Raw genomic sequence first — 21,858 nt, forward strand, 5'->3', positions numbered from 1 at the left:
AAAAACTTCGTTTAACTTGTATGAAAACTATTTGCTTCAATCATTTCAACTCTCTGCTGCCGGATAATATTTAAAATAATAATAGAAAAAGGATTAAAAAAAACAAGAGCAAGGACAAAGTTGAGGTTTGAGTCATTTTGGATGGGTTTCAAAGTTCGAGTATTTATTTATAGTCCACTTTGGCAGAAGGAAAAGGAACTTTGAGAATAGTTTTTTGGTGCGGCAATTAGGAGGGCACGTAGCACGTTACAGGTCATAAAGCCCAGAATGAATTGCCCAACAATGTTGCAATTGAAATGGAAATTGAAATTTAATGGCTATGAGCGGAGATCGCGCAGCTGCCGACGACGACGCGGACGCGGGGGAATGGCTCAATAGTGGAGCAATTGTGTACTAAAAGTGCACCATAAATTCGCTCAAGTGGCCGGCAGACAAATAAGCACACAGCCAGGCAACCATACGACCGCCCAACCAAATGCGGAGGACAGACCAATCGGGCGTATGAGCGATATTTGATGAAGCGTGGATAAGGACGAGCGGGCCGCATGACAGAGCACGGCATTAATGCTAATTTTATTCCTAAAACGTGTTTATGCAATCGCTGGCTCTTTAATGGAAGAAACGGCTGATACTAATGCTCAGATTTAAGTATACTATCTGTTGCAGAAGTGCTATTTAATCAAGTCCAAGTTGGGTGAAAAGTATTCAAGTTTTTGGCTGGAATTCCCATAAGCAGAGCTCCAATTTCTGCGCCAGTTCAGAGTAAAAATAAATAGTAATTCTGACAAATTACTTGCCGTGCATTAGAAAATGTTGAAATTTTCCGCATATGCCCCCAAAGGCATCAAGCTTTCCACTTTTCTACTCCACTTTGAGACGAACGCAGAAAAGAAATCGAAAAATATGAGAAAAATTTCGTTTGTTTTAATTAAATTGCATTCTCCACGATGAGGATTCACATTCCCAGCTGGGCGGAGGGGGAAACTGAAAGACTTTCACTTGGCTGACTTGGAATTTCTGTTAATCAAACGCAGCGTTCAGCATGAAAGTGCTTAATTTTATTATTACATAACTTTTGCTGAGGGACATAGCATAAAATCGAGGGTGGATGTGCCATATTTCCTTTTCGCTTTCGTTGGCAATTAATCCAAGCTCTATCCAAGGATAAATCGATGTGGTCTCAAAGGATAATTAATGCGTCACAGAGGCCTGGGCATGACAGGAGCGTGGCCTGATGTTCGCCATAACATCTCCGGTTACTATAACTATTCGAGCCTCCAAATGATAAAGCAGGGCATTTAATTGCACCGTACTTGGCTTCAGCTCTAGAGCTTTCGCCTACCGTGTCTGGCTTTTGTATTGAAACCTGAATCCTTGTCGAGCTAATGTACGTTTGCGGAAAAACTGCAGCGGTGCCACAGGGAGGGGCGCTCACATTGACGTGTTTGTTTATGTAAACAGGAAGTGTTGTGCCGTTGGCAGTGTTTCAATGTATAGCCTTTCGAATGGCCTCCAAGGCAACACGACTCTTCCGCATGTCCTCCCATCTATGCCCGCCCATACTATATGTTTTTGCAACATATTTGCACACATGAAATTATAGTGAGGCCAACATTTAATGAATGGCCTGCCACCTGTGTCCGCTCTTAATGAGCTAAAGTAGAGGACTGCATCGTGGATGGTTATTGGCAGGCGGATGTTAACTGCGGATGTTTTCCAACCAGACACACACAAGTGTTACGTTCGAGGCTCTGGCATGGCTGTGTTTTAAGAGCTGAGTGAATCCATAGTGGCTTAATTTGCTCACTGAAGGTGTATGCAGTGGAATATTTTAAAGGATAGTAAATGGTAGAGTTTCTTGATTATATGATAATAGATACTTGGCTTTGACTTTAGGCATACTGATTCGCAAGCTTCTTATTACAGAATATATTCTTTGAATACGTAAGGAAATCTAATCTTTCTCCATATGAATAACCATACTCCTGCTCCTGTTATTGGCTACTATTCATACTTTTAGAAAATCCTTTCAATGGCTCTAGGAGCAATAGAGTAAGCCGCTTAAAGAGCCTGAAATTGATGCAAGTCTGAGGTTGCTTCTGCGGGCTCCTGCGCCTGACAGTTGGTGTTATGCATATTCCTGAGCTCAATGGAAATGCCACAAGATTGGTTGCGCAAGCAACTGACTGCCACACACTCTTAGGTATGTGTGTCGTGGATATTCGATTATTCGAACAATTGTGGGGAAAACCGGCCAGCCGCAAGAAAATCTTCTTTTAATGGGCGTATTACGGGTCCTGGCCACTATCGGAAATTAATGGGCTGGCATTTGAATCTCTGGCTTTTCACTTAGCACTTGTTTACGGCACATATAGTTGGCCAGAAGCCGAAAGTATAAAAAAATACAAAACTGCCATAAATCAGAAGCATAAAAAAATGAATGGCCAAAGTCGGGCGGGCCAACACAAATATTGCCGCAACAGCATAAAGAAAAGTTTGATAAACTGCTTTGAGAGGGAGAGTTGAAGATTCCCCGACAAGTTTTGCGGCTGACAGTGAAAGTGGAGAAAGTGAACGAAGGGAAAATATGAATAAGAGAAATATATTTCCGTCGCCGGCAATCAGGTGAAATGCTGAAATACAAAATGTGTCGAGGAAGTTGTCAAAACATTGTGATAACACTTTCTAGCCTCAACAACGACACTTGATGGGGTACTTGGAGGCTACATCCTGGCCTTAATTGTGGTTGCGGCTTAAATTGTTCTGCTCCTGTCCTTAAAGTACATTAATTTCGCAGCGAGGACCTTATTTATTGTTAGACTGCCCCAGCCATGGTAATGTATTTCGACCATGGAATGCATTTTACTATAATTTTTCTCGGGAAACCACTATCTACATTTTTTCAAGGATATTTTGCCAACAGCCTTCAGGAGAAATTAATCTGTCGGACGCGAAATTTACGAGGCGTTGGGTGTCCAAAAGGTGTGCATAAATTTTCCTTGAGCTTTTAATTTTTCTTTGATTAATCCCTATTTTTAAAGTTTCCGTGCATTTTTCTGCCTTTGAATATTAACCTTTTGAAATGGTACTGCGGCGCAAAAACATTAACTTCCACTTATCGTAAATCAGCTGTTGGTAGGTGACATTCTTGAAAAATCATTCTGGCCCGGACTGGCGTGGCATGCTGGGGAGCACCAATATGGTTGAATGGCATAAATGGGCGAAAATTCAAATATGGCTTGCAGGACTCAGTTCGATCCGGTTCGTTTCTGCTCTCGACTGTCATAAATCACATAAATGTGTGACCACATCAGCAGCATGCCGCAGAAAAAAAGCCAGAAACCAAAAATAATAAAAACACAACGAGTACCGCAGAATATGGGTTCAATTAAGCAGTAAAGTGGATGATATACGATGGCTTATATCTTGGCACGGCGAGCTTGTTAATTTATTGAACTGGTAATGCAAGTGTGTTTGCCTGCGGAAGGGGCTACAATAATAAGCCAAATGATTGAAAATCCTACAACTGTCCTCAGGCTATGAATCTGCGGCTGCCAGTCAAGGTTGTTTTGCATTTCGGAAATAAATAAACATGATCTGGGATGCTGATGCTAGAGCATAAAAACCGCAGACACAACACAACACAACAAAATGCAAAAACTAGAAACTAACAAAAAAAATAAAAAGAGGTAAAAAATTGCAGAAAAACATTGAACAGAATGGAGAACGGCAAGACAGGCTGATGAACACAGGCCGACAAATGCAGAAAATGCGTTTCATTCCGTTCCAGTGGCAGTGGCTGCGAATCAATATGAATCCGGGCGATGTGCCAGTGGAGGGGAAACCACAATAACAAACTACTGAATAACGTCAAACTAGACCATGACAGCACAAGAGGGAAAAACGAGGCAGAATGTACCTAGCATTGTGTATTCATGTTGCATGCAACGTGCTGCGCCTAAAACTATGCAACGATGCTGAGTTTTCTGCGGTTTTTGGTTGCTGCTTCTGATGCATTTTTTCTGAAGCTCCCCCTTCCCACTGATTTTTTGTGTCTCTTTGTTTATTATTTTGTATTTCTCCATTTGCCGCTTAGGGGCAAGACAAAGACGCACCACGTTGACCGCAATTAAAGCGAAATGCTCAGGTGATGGGTGGCAAGCAGCGGTTTGGGCTGGGGTGCTGAAAGTGGGCCAGGTGGAAGCTTTTCTTTCTGCCCAGCCGGGCATAAAGAAACTTCCTAGTGAAGCTCCATCTATTCTTGACAGTTGACTGAGAATTTAGCACAAGAAATTTAATGTCAACCCCCACACAGATTTTTCTTTTTTTTTGGAAGGAATTTATTTCCGTGGCGACATGAAAAAATGAAAGACAAAGGCGCCCCAAAGAAGCACCAACACAATGCCACATATTTTCTACGACTTTGACATCAGTTGTCGGAAACGTTGCTGGACAATTCAGCGATAAATTAAATAATAGGAAAATCATAAAGAAATCGGAACTCAAGTTCCTTGAATTTGTTTATTTTCTAGTCCCCATCTGTCCTGATATTCAGTTTTCAGGCAAGTGTCCTTCTCAGGATGCCAACAAGGGCCACAGACAACAACATTCAGTGGCAAGTGTGGCAACAGCAATGATATATCTAAGTTCATCTATTGAAAGTCATTGTGCTGCACTAACTACCGACAGATGGCTGCACTTGCAGACAGTCCTCCATGTGGCAGGACCCTCAGTCAGGCCCCCTTCTTGCCCCAAGCCTCAATCTGACATATTGTGTGAGTTGAGTCAGCTGTTTGGCCTATTTTGCATTTTGTCAGATGCGAGTAGTTTAGGTTGCAATTAAAATTGTTAACCCTTCTGTGAAATCGCATTGGGCCCGGGCCCAAGCAGCTGTCGGCCAAAATGTTGAATTTATGGTATAAATAATTAAGATGAGGCAATTAGGTGGTGACGAGGAAAATAGAGAAATTACCGAACCAAGGCATAATGAGGTCAACATGGGAGGTTATTGACATAAGGATAGGGAAGGCTGTGGCAAGGATTTGGATCGCATCTGCAGTTGATGGACGACCCATAAACTTTCATCGTTGCCCATTAAAGCCGGAAAATCATGACTATACAGCCAGAGTGCGCTTTAAGATCTATGTGGATTGTCGGACATGTATGGCAACAATCGAATTTATGTTTCCGAGTCGGCATTAAAACAGTCGGCACTTGTGCGGCAGAAGTTGTGGCAGAAACATGTGTCACTCCATCGGGTGCATGTGGCAAAGTCGCCTTAAGAACATGCAAATGTGTTTGGAAAATTCGCAATTCGCAATTCCATCCTTTGGTTTTATTCATGTCTTGAGGAAGGCGAAAAACTGTCAACGGCTTGTCGGCGCCTAAATGTATGCCCGCATATTTGCAGATGCCCCTTTTTTTGCTCTTTTCTGGCCAAACTTTTCCCTGCGACACAACCTTGGAAACTTTTACTGGAAGTGCCCCAAAAAAGAACCTCCAAAAAAAAAAAAAGGGACAAGAAAAATAAAAAGTAATACCGACTGCCTGCCAAGCAATTGGCAAATATTTATAGTCTAATTGTGAATACGATTGAGATTGAACAAACATTTAGTCCCGTCTCTGTCTGTTGCCAGCAACCGGACCCACACCTTAGTGTGCAACATTCAGGGACCCACTTTGTGGCAAGGCACAAAGGAGTCTTCAATTATGCCAGCACACAAAAGACATCGGAGGCCTTGGCGGGGCAAGGGCTGGAGGATGGAGGACGGAGGGTTAAGGGGTTCGCCTTCGCAATCTACGATCCGGGGTCACACAACATACTCGTATCCGCATATCTACACATCCATATCGAAAGCGCGTCTTTTGTGCAGCTGACACTTGTCAAAGCTATAGGAATTTCCAAATAAACTATGTAGGCATCAGCCGAGAGTGCACAATGGGCGGCGACTGAGCGAAAAGGAAGTTCCAGTTGAGTGAGCACTTTATGGCAGACTGTCTGGTCGTGTACAGCCTGGATTACTGTTCCTGTCAAAAGGGGTTTTTTGCCACTATCATTCGAAACGGATTACCAATCAAATTCAGTAAAAAAAAAAGTGTTGAGTATGCCTCCTATAAAATTTAAAAAAATAAAATAATTTTACAATTTATTTTAAATAATATATTATTCATTATTCAGCTTAAAGCTTAGCTAATATCGTAGTAAAAATAATATCCCTTTTGAACGAATCTGTCACACGGGTCGTATACTTAATATAGACAATAATCAAGTATACGCACCGTTGACAGATTCGTAGGACAAGATTGTAACTGATACAAAATATAGCGGAATAAATCGTTATAGACTACATAACATAACCAACAAAAACACCAACATTTAGCCATTTAGTATTAAAAATTTAATGTGTTTTAATATTTAAGTTATATTTTTGATTTTTGAACAAAACTTGATCAACATGAAACCACTGTACTTCCTCTTTATTGGTATTGTATATACATTTTATGTGTATGTCTAAATTGTGCAAGTATATATGTCTATGGGTACAGTTTTTTGAGCAGCTGCTGGTTGCAAAGGACCTATGAAACCCATACTCATACTCAGACACCCACACACACACACACATATAACGACGATGGCAAGACCCCTAACTGTCATAAACTAGGATTATGTTGCATAAGCCTGTTTGCTTCATTGTTTGGCCTAAAACGATTGTTGTTGCGAATAGAGGATATCCTCAGAGAGTTTAAAGGAGAACGAGGAGCAAGTTCTCTGTTGCTTCGGAGTCGATAATTACATTTTGGTTCGGCAATTGATGGGTCTATGACATTCAGTGTCGAGATAGCGTCCTCAAATCCTTGAGGACTAATTGCTGGCAGCGTGTGAGCCAATGCCACTGCCGCTCGGCTCGGAGAGCCAATTAGAGCCGGCGACATTTGTTAGTCGAAGCTTAAATGCGTAATTTGATCTATATATTTCATTGATATAAGTGGTGGTTGGGCCGGGCCTAGCAGCAAGGAGCAACGACAAATGGGTAAAAACTTTCCATTACCGCCGGCAACTAAATCAAATTTTCTCTCACACGGTTGAAAGCAAAGCATCCGGGGTCGCATAATCAATAAGTTAGTTGGTGTTCGGTGTGTGTCGTCTGGGTTGTGGGACAATGTGCGGGACAATGGCGAAAAGTTCGACTTGCTGCTTCATTAAATTTAATTTATAAACTTGCCATAAGCACTAAATCAGTGCGCAGCAGCTGGAGGCGAAGCCATCCGACGATGGCAGGACGATGCGAGATACGATGGCAACCGCTTCTCCAATGCGTTGCCACACAAGGAACTGCATAAAATGGCCAACTGGCGACCAGTGGCCAAAATGGCGGTCCATAAACATCCGGTTTCCATGCTCCTTTTTTTCCATTTGTCCAATGCTGTTTTTTTGTTGTTGCTTCCGCTGCTGGCCATAATTTGCAAAGCAACAAAATGCCAGACCAAACCGAAAAAAACGAAATATTTACATATTTATGGAAAAGGGCAAGCCATTGTGGCGAAAAGTCAAAATCCTGACAAACCGTCGACAGAGGTTTAGGGGATCTGAGTGACGCAGAGTGCCCTAAATGCCTTAAAAGAAAAAACTAACTTTTATCATTAGAAATGCGTATACCTTGGCCAATAAAGAAAGTGTATTTTTAGGTCAAATAACTATTGAAAATATTTTTTATGGTCTAACATCCAAGCAGGTAGGAAGAAAGCCAAACAAAATGTGGGGAAGCATGCCAAGTATGAAGACATATCGTGGAAATATAGCAGAAATATAACTCAACAACTTCAAGAGAAACTATTGCCATAAAAAGGCTAACATAATTTTTTTTATTTTTTTCTCCTTTGTAAGTCAACATTCCAGTTATTTTTTGTTGTTGACATGTTTGTTCTTGTTGCTGCTAAAACATTTCCGGTTGGCGCAAAAATGTGTGCTACAGTTTTTTTGTGACGCCACTACACACAGACACACACACAGCTCTCTCTTAAACACACTCTTGGATTGCCGCCTGTTTGTGTCAGGGACCGTCTTTAAGGGACGACAATTTATAAGACCACGCCCCCAAACGGTATGACCCCGCCCAGCTTTTTCCATCTCCGGTCGGATGGCTGGTGACTGCGTTTGACGGGCGCGTGTGTCAAGTGATTTTTATGCGAGCTGACTTTTGATATTCATTCCATGTTTTTATTCCGATACTCATCGCGTCCTGGGCACCTTTTCAGTTGTCAATTGCATGGCAGCTAGTACTAGCCAGTGTATCCTTCATGGGCGACAGTAATTAAGTTTCCTGTAGTGCCAGGACAATTGCAAAATGTGAACACATGCCCGCCTGCCAAACCCAAATCGAAAAGCGGGGCAACCTTTGTTGCCTCGCATGTGGCACTTGCCGGCTAATCAGTGCGATGTGGGTGGGCACTGATTTATGGCAAATCGAAGAACAAAAATCAAAAATTGGAATACAAGATTACAAGCCAAATGCATTTATCAGAGGCTGCAGGGCTTTTCTCTTTTATTTTCAACATGACAGGGAGCAGGCTATACAAAATTGTGACCTATTGTCCTAGGGTTAGGCCAAAACAAAGGCCCTTAATCAAGGGACAGTTGGGATCTGGTTTGCAAATAAGGAAAAAGGATACTATTTGGTTTAAATGGAAGAGAGCCCAATCGGCAGCTATGTTGTCTCAAAAAAGATGCAAAAAATTTATTGGTTCTTCCAACTTACTTTGTATCAAACTATTATCATAATACCATGTTTTAATATTTTATTTTACGAAAGTTGTAGAATTTTTCTTGATTTTCCAACTCAGCAGGGAATGTTTATTATTTCTGGTATTTGACCCGACCTAACCAATTCACGCCCAGCTTAACTCAAAACATACCTAGCCCTACAGCCAAGAGAGAGGTCCTGAACCGAAACTAAAAAAAACACAGCAAAAAGTTGAAATTCTATGGCAAGAAACTTTTGCCAGGACTCGTGTATATGGTAGGTATATAAGCACATGTATGCTGTTGTGTGTGACAGTGTGTGTGTGCCGCCCCTATGCCGCTGCGCTTTTGCATTTTGATGCAAATATTTTTGAATGCAGCACAAGCGTAAATGCGTAGGTGTTCTCTTGGCTCCGACGAGCGTGAGATTGTGCCAAAATGTGTGTGCATTTCGGTGGTATTTCATTTCGTAGCATCCCCCTGGCGTTTCGGGGCCAATTATTTGAGCTCCGACCCAAAAAAGTTTAACATTACAATTTAAGTGGAAGGAGGTAGGCATACAGATTTCCACAAAACACACAAACGCCCACATGATAATGAGTAACCAAAAGGTATTTGCAACATAATATTGCTCTTGTAAAGTTAAAGCGCTTTTTAATGTCAAATAAATAAAGTGGTTTATTAAATGAAATGTGAGTATATTATGAATCAGAATGTGCGAAAGCTGGCTGGCAAATTCTTGTAGTGTTTATTTACTATTAACGATGTTAATTAAGGCTTTTTGGGCTTTAATATAACTCTTGATTTCTGATAGATTGAGGTACATCAGGTAAAAAAAAGGGATATTTCCTATTCCTTTACATTCTTTCATGTTCTATTCTATTATTTGCGAGAAACTGAGCCAAATGGCAGATGACAAAAAAGACGCTTGACCTTAGGGCGCAAAAGGCAAGTCCTGAGTGCCACTCACAGGACGAAGGCGAATGGCGAGTGGCGATGGGGCGATGGGGCGGCGAACATGTTTGTCGCCAAAGAAAATTCGTTAAAGTGACACATTTGCTGTGAGATGCGAACTGCGACTGCTACTGTGACTGCCACGCCCCATCGCCCTTTTTTCGTGCTCATAATGATGAGATGCTTGCGTTTTTTTTTTATTTTTTCTCCAAGGCAGAGTGCGCCTTCTATATGGTCCTTCCTCGCGCTATCTTTTTCGCAACAACTGCGAAAATTTTCAATGTTGTACGCGAAATTGTTGACAAAGTTCGCCTCAAGGCAAACAATGGCAACTAGGCTGGAAGGCGGAGAGGGCGTGGTGAAGGGAAGACAGTGGCAGGGCAGAGAAGGAGGTGGCATGCGTCTCAGTTTCAAGGCAGTCGCCAGCGTCGCCTTCGCTGTCTACATAAAAATAAAATTACACAAGAAATTAAATTAGCGCAAATAAGAGGGAGTGCAAAAAACAAAAAAAAAAAGTGGGAGATGCTTTTGCAATAAAAACGACTGCGACACTGTTGTGACACTTGAAACGAGGGGCGGACGGGGCGTGGCTGGCATGGCAGGCACGGCAGGCTGGCCAAGAATGGCAAACAAACAGCGGCAACAAACGAAAACAATAAATTAAATTCAGAGAAGCAGGGCCGCCCGGCCACGTCAAAGGCGACTGAGTATCCCAAGTGGCAGGCTCAAGGATCTGCAGTCCCAGGAGCCCACTCATCCCCCCATCCTGTCGCTTAGACGTCTCGGTATCAGCTCTCGGACTCAAGTGGCCTCATAATAAACAGACAAGTGCAACAGTGACGCATTTCAGGACTTGAGGAAGAACCACAAGAGCGATGGCTAAGAGCATCGGGCGAAACAAATATGAGGTAATTGTGTTTCCAATGGCCACCTGTGGCCCAAACAAGCTTTATTTAAACTTAAAGAATTAAAGCATAAATAAAATAAAATTTAAATATCCAATTTTGAAACAAATAGCTGACTCCTGTTTATGGCGGAGTCCATAAATAACTTTTTCCAATTTGTCCGGATGACATCTGCTCTCTAAGCATTTTAATTTACCAAAATTGCTCTAATTGATATTCGTTTTTGGCCGAAAACTTCCTGGCCCGCTGGCCATTTTGAAAATCTTGACAACAAATTTGGCAAATGGATTTCAGTCGGCTATTTTTGGCCAACGCTGAATACCTCAGGGAAAGTTCAGTTGAAGGCCGAGAGGTAGCGTTCCCTTTCCATTTTGGGGTTCTGGGTGGGTTTCTGGGTTTTAGGAATACGTATGTACTACGTCTGTGGCAAACGTATGTCAATTTAAAATGCAATTTGCATTGCGACAGCAAACTGGTAACTGGCTACTGCATCAGAGGCGTGGGAGGACGGAAAATACATAGTTTATCCTTGACGCGGCATGCGGCAATGCGGTGTCAGGCTCGGTCGGGTCTGTGACTCAGTAATGAAACAGAGCATCAAATATTAGCCAATGGAGGCAAAAGTTTTGCAAAACTGCAACATCGTGGGGGTGCAACCCACAGCGCTGTGTCCTGGGATTTATTTTTCTTAGTAAAACACACATCTGTGCTCATTCCATTAAAATTTTTCCAGTTTATTCACACAGACACCCCTCCTGCACGTATCAGAACTGTAGATTTATGAATATTTACACATTTTAAAAAAGAATTTAAAAAAATAACCCTCAAATAGATTAATGGACGATGCATTTTATTTCATTTTAAAATAAATAAGCATTCGCTTATCAACTGTCTGCACAATTTATTCAATAAAAAATGCATGGGAGTTTACAGAGCTCTCAACATCATTCAATTGTGAAATATATTTTCAATGAAAAACTTTTATTGACGTTAAAATCTATATGTTGGCCAAAAAAGCGGGCTCTCTTTTGATATTCAACATGTAAACATTAGAAAAGTGTTTTTATAAAAATTTTATGGGAATGTTTACAACACATTTCCAAATATTTGAAGCTGGTGATTAAATAACAAAATTGACAAAATAATAATTCGGAAAACACACAACATACATTGGTTCATTGGATTTGCATAGAATAAACCTTGAACGTCCTTGTTTGGCGAGCTGACATAGCAATCAATATCAAAACATATCCGGAGGCACACTCGCAATCCTCACGGGAAAACTAATTAAATTAACAAAAGCTCGACTGTGGGCCCGACAGCCACACAACAACTGGCACACAATATTAACCACAATTCAAATCCAAAACATGGGACACAAAGTATAACTCAATAAAAGTTCAATATATACAGACATCCAGCGAACACTGGCACTCGCACACCAAAGCCGCAAAACAGCCTGATCCCATCCAGAACTCTAAATAAAAATCAGCCTCGCAGCCATTTTCTTTTCAAAAATTCAGGGGCACATGCGAGGAAGATGAGGTTGGATTCAAATTGAAACAAAATGTAAACGAATTCCGTTGCGAGGGACTGACGAGGGCATGACGAGAGGATGTGGAGGAATGCCGGGAAAGATGATGATGAGCTGGCTGTAGCGGCAGCCGGCTGGTTTAAAGTGTTTTGAAATGTTGCCTACATTTCGGGCTGATGCGCAATCAATCATGGGCGAATTCAATTTCCAAAAGCCCGAACACAAACACACCCATGCCCACCCACAGGATGAGGCAAAGTGATGGCAATTGCGTAGTTTTTCGAATGCCATCCTGGCTCCATATCCTGACAGTGGCCTTGGGTTTGTCTATTTTAGCAGATGCTCCAGCCTTCAGCCTTCAGCCCCCAGCCTCCAGCCCGAATCGGGGGCTGCAGCGACACAAACAATGCTCATTAAAATTGGCAAATCATGCGGAAAATGTGTAAATAGCAATTACAATGATACCCACACGGCACACACGGCGTATGTGTGATATGGCGACACATATTGTTTTTTATTCGCAGTGAGATGGAGGTCTGTTGTTGACACATCAGACCAAATTAGTGTCCAACTGGATAATCCGAAGTCAACATAATTAAAGCCTTTTCTTATATAATTCTGAAAAGGAAGCACTTTGCCAGACACTTTTTGGGCAAAAGGCATGAAGAAGGCCTTGAAAAGGACTCGGCTTTTAATTACTTTTATGCGGATTAAATAAAATTGGGGAAAATGAAAGTCAGCCCCCATGATTGATTGCCTATTAAGCGGCTTTTGTTCGGCTGGTCAAACTTTTTCAAGTATAATATGTCGGTTTATTTGCTTCTGGCTTGAATACCCACCAAAAAAATGTATGTATGCTCGGCTTGAGGGGGGAAATGACAGAAAATTTGTTTTAAATTATAGTCAATTATATAACGGCACATTAGCTTTGAAATATTTAGGCAATTTAAACGCTCGAGTGCCGATTTTAATGGCCAGGCCGAGGTTTAGTGGCTGGGGTGTAATTAGTATTGATATTTTGATTTAGATAACACTAAAATTTACATACGAGAGTGTGTCTTAAAGAGTTTAGTTTGCGTTTAAGCCAGGAGTTAACCAATTAAGTTTTATTTCCTGTCACGGTCCATTAAGGCGCCTTGTCTTTCATTTCCGCACCTATTCGGCAATTAATTGGGACGCCCATCCGCCCACTAGCCAGCCCGGCGCGCCAAAAGAGCAAAGGATATTGGGGGCCTGGGCCTGGGGCGGAGGCAGATGGCCATAAAATCAATGCCACATGTTAAATATCGTGGGAAAAACACAAATACAAGTGGCGCTACGGGGCCAAGGGGCTGACACGGCCCGTGGGCGTGGCAGGTTGGAGTTAAATGTTGAATGAGAGCTGCCAGCGAGTTTGCACAGCGCCGAGCATAATGAACATTGTTGTCGCTGTGTTGGGCCATAAAAGATGGAAATACTTCAGGCTGGCAGGCTAAGAGAAGCCAGCGGCATTGACGAGAAGTCACATCCTTCGTCCTGCCTTCGTCCTGGTGTGCCCTTAAGTGTGCAATATTTATTTTGTATAAAACGCGTGCCAGGCATAACAACGGAGCGGACGCGGATGCGGAGACCGAATCCATTAACTGAGACGCCAAAAAGGTACAGCCCGCGTGCCAGGAAGGGATATTTTCGAGAATACGATTGTTATCCGTTGGTTGCCACAAAAAAGAAACAGCCTTCTAAAACCATTATCACATATTAATTAAAAAACAAAGGAAAAACTTGTAATACTTTTTAAAGAGTATCTTCTTTTCAACTTTAGTTTTTGTCTTTTTTTGTGGAAGTCTGGTTTTCTTTTGGCATTGTTTGGAGCGGTTGTGATTCGGTCCAACATTAATTGAAATATTCATGCCTGAATTCCTGATGTGGGTTATTTTTAGCCGGGTTATGTCCCGGCTTAAGAAGAGGCAATATTTTTGTAGTAATTATTTATTTATTCAGCTCTCTGAATAATGGGTTTCGTGTGTTTTTTTGCGTCAGGCCCACATACATACATAACAGAAGAGTTAGTCAACCGCGTGAATGATTGTGGCCCCTTTTTTTCAACCATTAGTGAGTGATTTTGAAAAATATTGACTTAAAATGTTATTTTGTTTCCAGCAAACTATTCAAGCGAGTAACTGATGTTCAGATTAAATGTTAAACCTAATTATTCGATGCTGCGACCTTCGCCAAAAAATTATTTATATAAATTAAATGATTTATTGCTTACAATAAAGCACTTGTACTTTCCCCAAATCTTTCCAGTCATTCAATTAAGTTCCAGACCCCGTTCGATTAATTGAACTCGCCTTAGTCGGGTCTTGATCGCACGCACTTTTCGCTTTCCCACCGTTCAGATTGCAATTTGGATGCCATTTGTCAATATCAACAGATAATTCAATATATATTTAATTGACTCAATTGAATCAGTTGGCGGTGCCCCTCATAAATTTAAAATCAGACCAATTATGCAGACGTATCGATCGGGAGTGGGGCTGCATTGACTTTGACACTGGGCGGCGATCGACCCAAGCCCCGCGCACAGTGGCCCGCGGGGGCAAGGTCACAAAGGTAAGCCGGCAGAGCCCTGTGTGTCAATTGGAGGTGATGTGGCATGCCCGCCACACATGTGTGCTGCCCCCTCCGCCAATTTGGGGCACGTTGATCAATCGAGCGCTGATCGTGACGGCGATAGTTTATTTCTCGACTTGGTTCAATTAAATTGACCGTGCCGTGCCGATGACGTCGCACATGCAATAAACTCATCGGCGTGGGAGCTCAGACGCCGGCGATCTCGTTAGAGAAAGTGCCGCATAACTGAACCGTGCTTACCCTCGCCCTCAACCCACCACCACCACAAGGTCGAACGGATGTCAATTGCCGAGCTGCAATATTCCGTGAAAGGTGCGTGAGCCGGTGGCATGCAACATTTAGTGAGAGGCCTGCAGCAAATTTATGCCCTACCCTCCGCTTAAATAATTCCGGCTCTCCAGCTAGCGCTCAAGGACACAGCTGCTGAGTCCAAAAATAGCAGGAACCCTCCCATAACCCCAGAAGTATGCTGTGTGGCAAGCGGACACAGATGCGCTCCCGTGCAACGAAAATAAAATGCCATTTTAATTTCATTGCACCGCGCTTCACTAATTTGTTTTGGTTTCACTTCTAGCTTTCTGTTGCATTCCTCTTGCCGCATTTTACGAGTCCTGGCAAGGACTGCCAAGGATTTCCCAGCTCTGCCAAAACATTTCATTTTCGTTTGTCGGCCATTAAAATGCATTAAGCGGAATGCTGTTTCTGAAGTGATGATAAAAGGGGCATGGAATAGAAATTTTAAGACACAATCTAAGAGAAATCTGTTACATAAATATTAAATGTTAAGAAACTGAAGGAAGAACTGCTTATAATTAAATTACTTGATCTGAATTTTAGGGCGAAATGTTATTTAATTATTAATTACTGCCCCCTGGTGCCTTTTTTCAGGTAACCATTAAGGAAGATCCTCCTGTGGAAGCAGCCTGCTTATTACCAAAAACTTTTTTAAGCTAGTTTTATTAATTTTTAATTTATTCCTTCGTTGTGTTGGCCAACACTCTGGCAACGGCCAACAAAAAAGTCTGGGAAAAAAACAACTTTTGGCATTTTGGTAATTATGCGCTTATCTTTTTTGCCTGTTTCGACCGCCTTGCCCTTGCCACAAGAAGGACCTCCAGATTTTACCAAACCCTGGTCTAATTTCATTACGCATGCAAATCGCGCAGTTCTCGCCAGCTGCTGATTGCTGTTGAGTCTTTTAAAAGCATTCCGGCTGTTCGATTGTTGGAAAAAGTGAAACAAGGAAGAGCGTTCTGTCTGGTTTTTGAGGGAGAATCGAAGACAGGATACCCTGCTTCTATAGGAAGTAGCTTGATATGAAGGACTTGCAACCATAATCTCATTTAAAAGCTATAAAGATTTAATAAAAATATCTTTCCTTATATACTTGCCTTATCTTACTTGTAAGCCCCATTCTTCCCTTAATAGTTATCTAACAAAAACGAATATCCTGCTTCGATATTCTGATAAACATATACCCACTACCATCAGAGTTGAAAACAACTTGAGGCAAAAATCTCATTAAAAGTTTTCGGCATTCTTGGCTCGTCTTTGTTGTGCCTCGAATTTGGCTCACAATTATTTGGCATAATCAGCCAAGAAGTCGCGTGTTAACCTGTCCAGGACCTAAACAGGGTTTGTTCTTGGCCATTCATGCGTGCAGGGTTCGGTTGGGGGGCGGGGCGAGCAATGCGGTTCAAAAAAAGGTTCAGCTATAATTTCTTTTTATGTTTTTAATTCGTTATTTTTTGTTTTTTGACAGCCGGCAACTAGAAACTCGTGCAACACGCAATAGGCTTAAAAAATGTTTTAAAAAATATTTATACTTTACTGTATCCTATTTTTGTAAAAAAAATAGAAATTTTAGGATGCTTTTTTAATAGAAATACTGCAAGGATGAGTGAAATTCGCTCCCATATCCTCGACAACTGGGTGCACATGCCCCTGACATTTAAGCAGGAACAACAACGCCAGCTACCAACTTGCTACCAGCATTTGTGGCAGCCAATGTCAGAGAACGCCACTCGCTGATTGGCTGCCGCGCTGCATGCTGCAAGCCCAATTGTTTTTGTTCATATTTTCATTAGTTGTGGGATAGTGGAAGTCTTTCCACACTTCATCGAATTGGCATCTCGGCCCTCTTACCTGGACTTTTGGCGCTACATTTGATGGATGGCACTCGTCTGCTGATAGCTGCTAAATGGATTTTTCACTAATTTCTCACAAATAACCGAGCACTTGGCATGTTAATTATGTTCTGGTTTGTATAACAGTTTACAGTGTTTGCGAAACGCAATAATGTTGCAGGATCTTATGGACCAGCTTGCTGGCTAACCGTTGCAAGAATATCCTTTTTCTTTATTTTTTTTTTTGTGGGACAGGTGAGCGTTTGCTTTTGCGTTTGCATCAGTTTTCACCAAACATTTCCAAGCACAACTATGACCGCAATTTGTCCAGCTCTCGATTTTCTGTCGAGTCCAGCGTTTGCAGAGTCTGTCGCCCAACTGAGCTCGCGAGCGAAGCGGCAAAGCAGAAAAAGCAGAAAAGCTGAGCCATTGCCGTGCGCTCGAGGGTGTGTGTGTTAGTGTGATTGTGTGTGTTTGTGTGGCAGCGAGAGAGGTGCCACAAGGGGTACACTTGCCAAAAGAGTCCTGTAACTAAAAATTACTATACCTAAACATAGGATCTATTAATACTTTGCTAAACTATTTTTTGACAAAAAAAATAAGATATTAAAAAATCAGTGACGTGGGTTTCTTACAAATAGTGCTTTCTGTGAAACAAATAATTTACTAAAAATTGGGTCATTAAAATTGTATTTTGGAAATAAAAAACTTTTTAGGGACATAAAATTCATCATCATTATTGATAGTTCTGGCTGGAAGCTTTAGAATGCTTAATTACTATACAATTTTATAAATATTGGTATGGTGTTTTAAAAAATAATTTAGCATATATTCTTAATATCTTGATACTGAATCCTATCTTAAAAAAATATAGGTAAAAAATTTTACATTTTTTTAAATTTTTTTTTAATTACAAGGACAGTAAATAGTGATTATTGTTAAACCATTTGATGATTTTTAATTTAGTTATGATCATTTTCTGAGCGAATAAATACAAATCAATTTGTATTCATTATTTTGTGATTTTAAAAATAAAAATCATAATTATTACGGTCTCTGATAAATTCTATTATTTATTTAGTTTATTCATATCCGAAATTCCCACACTTTTTTCCTTAGTGCTCGAGGCGGCTGCAAGTGTATTTGTGGCAGGACCCACGTGAACGCGCGTCAGCTGTGTCGGGCGAAAGGGGGCGGAGGCCAAGCGCTGAGGTGCGAGAGCGCCAAGCATAATTGGCTCTCTGGCCAAGCCGCTCTCAAAGCTCTGGCGCCAGCCATATTACTCATACGCTCACCCTCGCTCGCCAAGCTTCACGTCACCTGATGTGGCGTCAGTTCCTTCTATTTGTTTTCGTGTTGTTGTTTGTTGCAAAAAGCCGGTTTGGTGCAACTGTATGGGTGAGTTTAGGGATACAGGGATACAAATGCCAAGCAAAGATCCTGGCTGGAAGGGTAGGTCAAAATAAAGCGGTTTTTGGCAGGTGAGGTTGCAAATATTGGATGAATCATGGGGTTGCAATTAAAGGGTTTGTATAATCGAGCTTAGGTTAGTTTCTTAACAATTTTAAAAAATTTAAAATGGTTTAATAGCTCATAAATTTACCTAAAAAAATATTAAAAATATTTCATACCTCTTATGAGGAAATCTGAGCTAAAATTTGCATTTGGGAACATCCTTCGCTGGCTGCAAGGATTCGTGTTCAACGCATTTTGTCAGACACAGCGGCGTCTCTCGCCAATTCTCTTGCCAGCTTGGCTCTCCTGCTAAACCCCTCTCTGAGTCCTTTCTCCCACTCAGCCTGACCAAAAATCTCATCCCGCACTTAAGGTCTCCACTGCCAGAGCTTTCCCTTCTCGGCTGATACGAAACGCCGAGTGCTTCCTGCTTTTTTGTTTGTTTTGCGGGGCGGCCTTAAAGGGGAGAGCGGTCGGCTGAAGGCCGTCGCAATCATTTTTTATTAGGAAAGGTTAGTTGTGGTTGTTGTTATGTTTGGCCCGGTTCTTCAAAGCTGTGCGCTGTGCTTTTTGCGAAAGGCGTGGGCGTGGCCGTTGCAACATTCGGTTGCAACCGAGCCAGATAAAAAAGCGAAAGCACACCCATACCCGAAATAAATTCAACTGTCCTAAAGAAATCTAAAAGTGAAAGTTTCCTTTCTTCTAAACAAGGGACAGTTTCACAACTGCCTGTCTGGAAACACAGATACATTTTAATGAAATTTTTATATTTGATATTGAGAATATAAAATATTTTCCATTTTCAACTTAAAAACTTTATTTTATATATATATATATTTAGACTGTATATAATTCTGTCATTCTCTTTTTACATTTGCCCATTATGACTATTAATTTATATCCCAAAATAAAATTAAAGATTGGTTTGAATTAAAAAAAAATTAATTTATATACAAGGAATATAAGTTTGATTTTTCTTCCATAACTGACTTCGCTTTTAACCAACACTGCTGCTCACTAAAGCTCTACTATCCATCAAATGCACATACCAAAAAACAAGCTTTAATCTAACGTTTTTCCAGTGTTTCATCCACATTATAGAGCTTTTAAAAACGGTCTAAAGAAAGTTTACTTTCAGTTTTTGAAAATATTTAAAATCAGTTATATTATTTAAAATTCTGAAAAACATTTAATCATTATTAAAAAAAAGTATAAGATGCACCCAAACAATTCAGTAATTCCAAAATACTTATTTTCTATAATATACAAATTTAAAATTAGTTAAAAGTTGTAAGGCCATAAGAGTATGAGAAGATTGGACATCGGGTTATCAGGATCAGATTGTCTTGAAGAAACTTAATCGATTTATAAAATAAAATAGTTTGCCTGCAGGCTAACTATAGGAAGAATATGCTTATAGGAGAGGCATTCCCATAATAAAAATATCAATTATTATTTTTTCATTTCAAACCATTACCTAGGGCAATCATTTAAGACTTCAATAAGAGTGATAAGTAATCATTCCAATTATATTACAGCAATTAAATTTTAATTTTTGCAAGTGACAATCTGCAAAATATAATTAATATGAGATGTATTTGATGCACTAAAAAAACTAACATTTTTCATATAGGAACATGTGCTTAGAAAATAAAATTGGTATTACTTTAAAAGTGTTACCTTCTATATTAATAATAATTTTTTATTCAAATTTTTATAATATGCTAAACTTGTTTTCGCAGTGCACTTTTCAAGTTTTGAGTATTTTTTACAAACAGAAACCTTTGTTTATTTGCGTGGAAATCGTGTTTGCGGTAGTTAATTATATTTTACAGCTAATGGCGAAATGTCAAAATAATTAAAATGCCCACCAGAGCTCACAGGAAGAGCTGTCCGACGAAAATGTTTGTGTTGCACGTATCTGGCCATAATGGCCGATCGGTTGTCAACTGTCGTCACCGATTAAGGTAAATACTGTTAGTCGCACCACAAACAGCATTTGATTGCCAGCATAATTTCCGTTTAAATATACCTCCTTTTGAAGTAAGACCAGGTACTGAGAACCTTTGAAAACAATAATTTAAGTTCTAGTTGCTAAAGCATTTCAGAGCCAGAATTAAATGAAGCAATTAAGTGAATGACATCCAGATCCGGCGTGAGGAATTTATTATTAATAGCCAAACACTTCATAGAGCTCTGCGCGTATTTAAAATGTTTTGTAATTAGCCGGCTGGAATAATGCAGCAACTGCAGCATAAAAGCCAAAGCGATAAAAATTGATAATTACACGGCATGAACGAAAATGCCTGATTATAAATTTAAATCTAATTAAATTAGCAGTCAGGCAGACAATTGACAAACCGAATGAATAGATGGCGGGACTGGGATGGGGGACTCATATGCAAATGCTTAGGGTAAAGGTCAACACATCACGCGTCAATAACGTCGAATAAAGAATTGAATTATTCAATGAATCTGCTTTGGCCGACAAGCTTTTGGTGGAAAGACATTTAATTGCACTTCACGGTTCAAGGATAATGCATCCGCCCCCCTGATAATATAGGGAGTTTGTTTCAAGCAACCAATATACTTGTCTAATTTCCGACAAAGTTCATTACCAATGCTCTCCATCTTGCGTTTTGGCTGCACCTACAACGTATGTACCCAAACTTACATATCTGTGTACATATGTTTGTGCACTTATGTGAGTCTCATTAGCATAGTGATATTGATTTTCCGGCTAACCGTCAATCAACAAAACGTTGGACACACAAACCAAAGATATTGCTATGCAATTGAGGCTACAAACCGCAGCACGCCATGCTCGAATGCCTTAAAGCGCCTGCCTGGCATGCAACAATTTATGTTGCATGCCACATCCCACTCACCCCCCCTCACCCACACACGCATGGCTACAATAGTTGGGGGTTGCGGGATGTTTCGGATGCATCTCACAGAGGGGCCTTGATAAACAATTATGGCAGCCCTCTGGGCATCCAGGAGAGTTTATATCAAGACAGGAACAATTAATGTTTCGCTAATTAACAAATAAAATAAATCTTATTCACGAAATCAATTCACCAACCAACGAAAAGAAACTAACTAAAAATGAAACAAAAGTATTACAACTTACACATTATATTAGAACTTTTTATAAAACTTAAATGATCACTATTTCCCAAAAATGTTCAAGTCTTGAAAAATAAATGTAACATCTGAACTTGGCTAACTTAGCAGTCAGACTAACTTTTGCTTTTAAAATGGAAGCTGAAATATTTCTTAAAAGGGTAAAAGATATTGACCTTAAAGTTGCGTCGGAAAACCTTACACGACGAGTCGTTAAACACATATATTTTATTCGTTTTTAAAAGCCCATTACAAAAGAAATAGAATAAAGTATGGAGTCTTTTATGCTCCAAATAAATATAACCACGTTGGTTAATAACTATTAATATTTATTAAAGATAACTGCATGAATAGTGTGGATACAAAGATTTGGTGGAATGTATATGTTGTCAATATTAAGATGAT

General features: G+C 40.5%; 1 long non-coding RNA gene across 1 annotated transcript; it reads left to right on the forward strand.

Annotated features, from left to right (window-relative positions):
* Positions 1-2,611: 2,611 nt before the first annotated feature.
* Positions 2,612-3,422, forward strand: LOC26514886. The gene is made up of 3 exons (XR_001408434.3): positions 2,612-2,834; positions 2,908-2,982; positions 3,042-3,422. It is a non-coding gene; the product is annotated as an uncharacterized LOC26514886 (long non-coding RNA).
* Positions 3,423-21,858: the final 18,436 nt, after the last annotated feature.

This window comes from Drosophila ananassae, chromosome 3R, assembly GCF_017639315.1.
Source record: "Drosophila ananassae strain 14024-0371.13 chromosome 3R, ASM1763931v2, whole genome shotgun sequence".
NCBI lineage: Eukaryota > Metazoa > Arthropoda > Insecta > Diptera > Drosophilidae > Drosophila > Drosophila ananassae.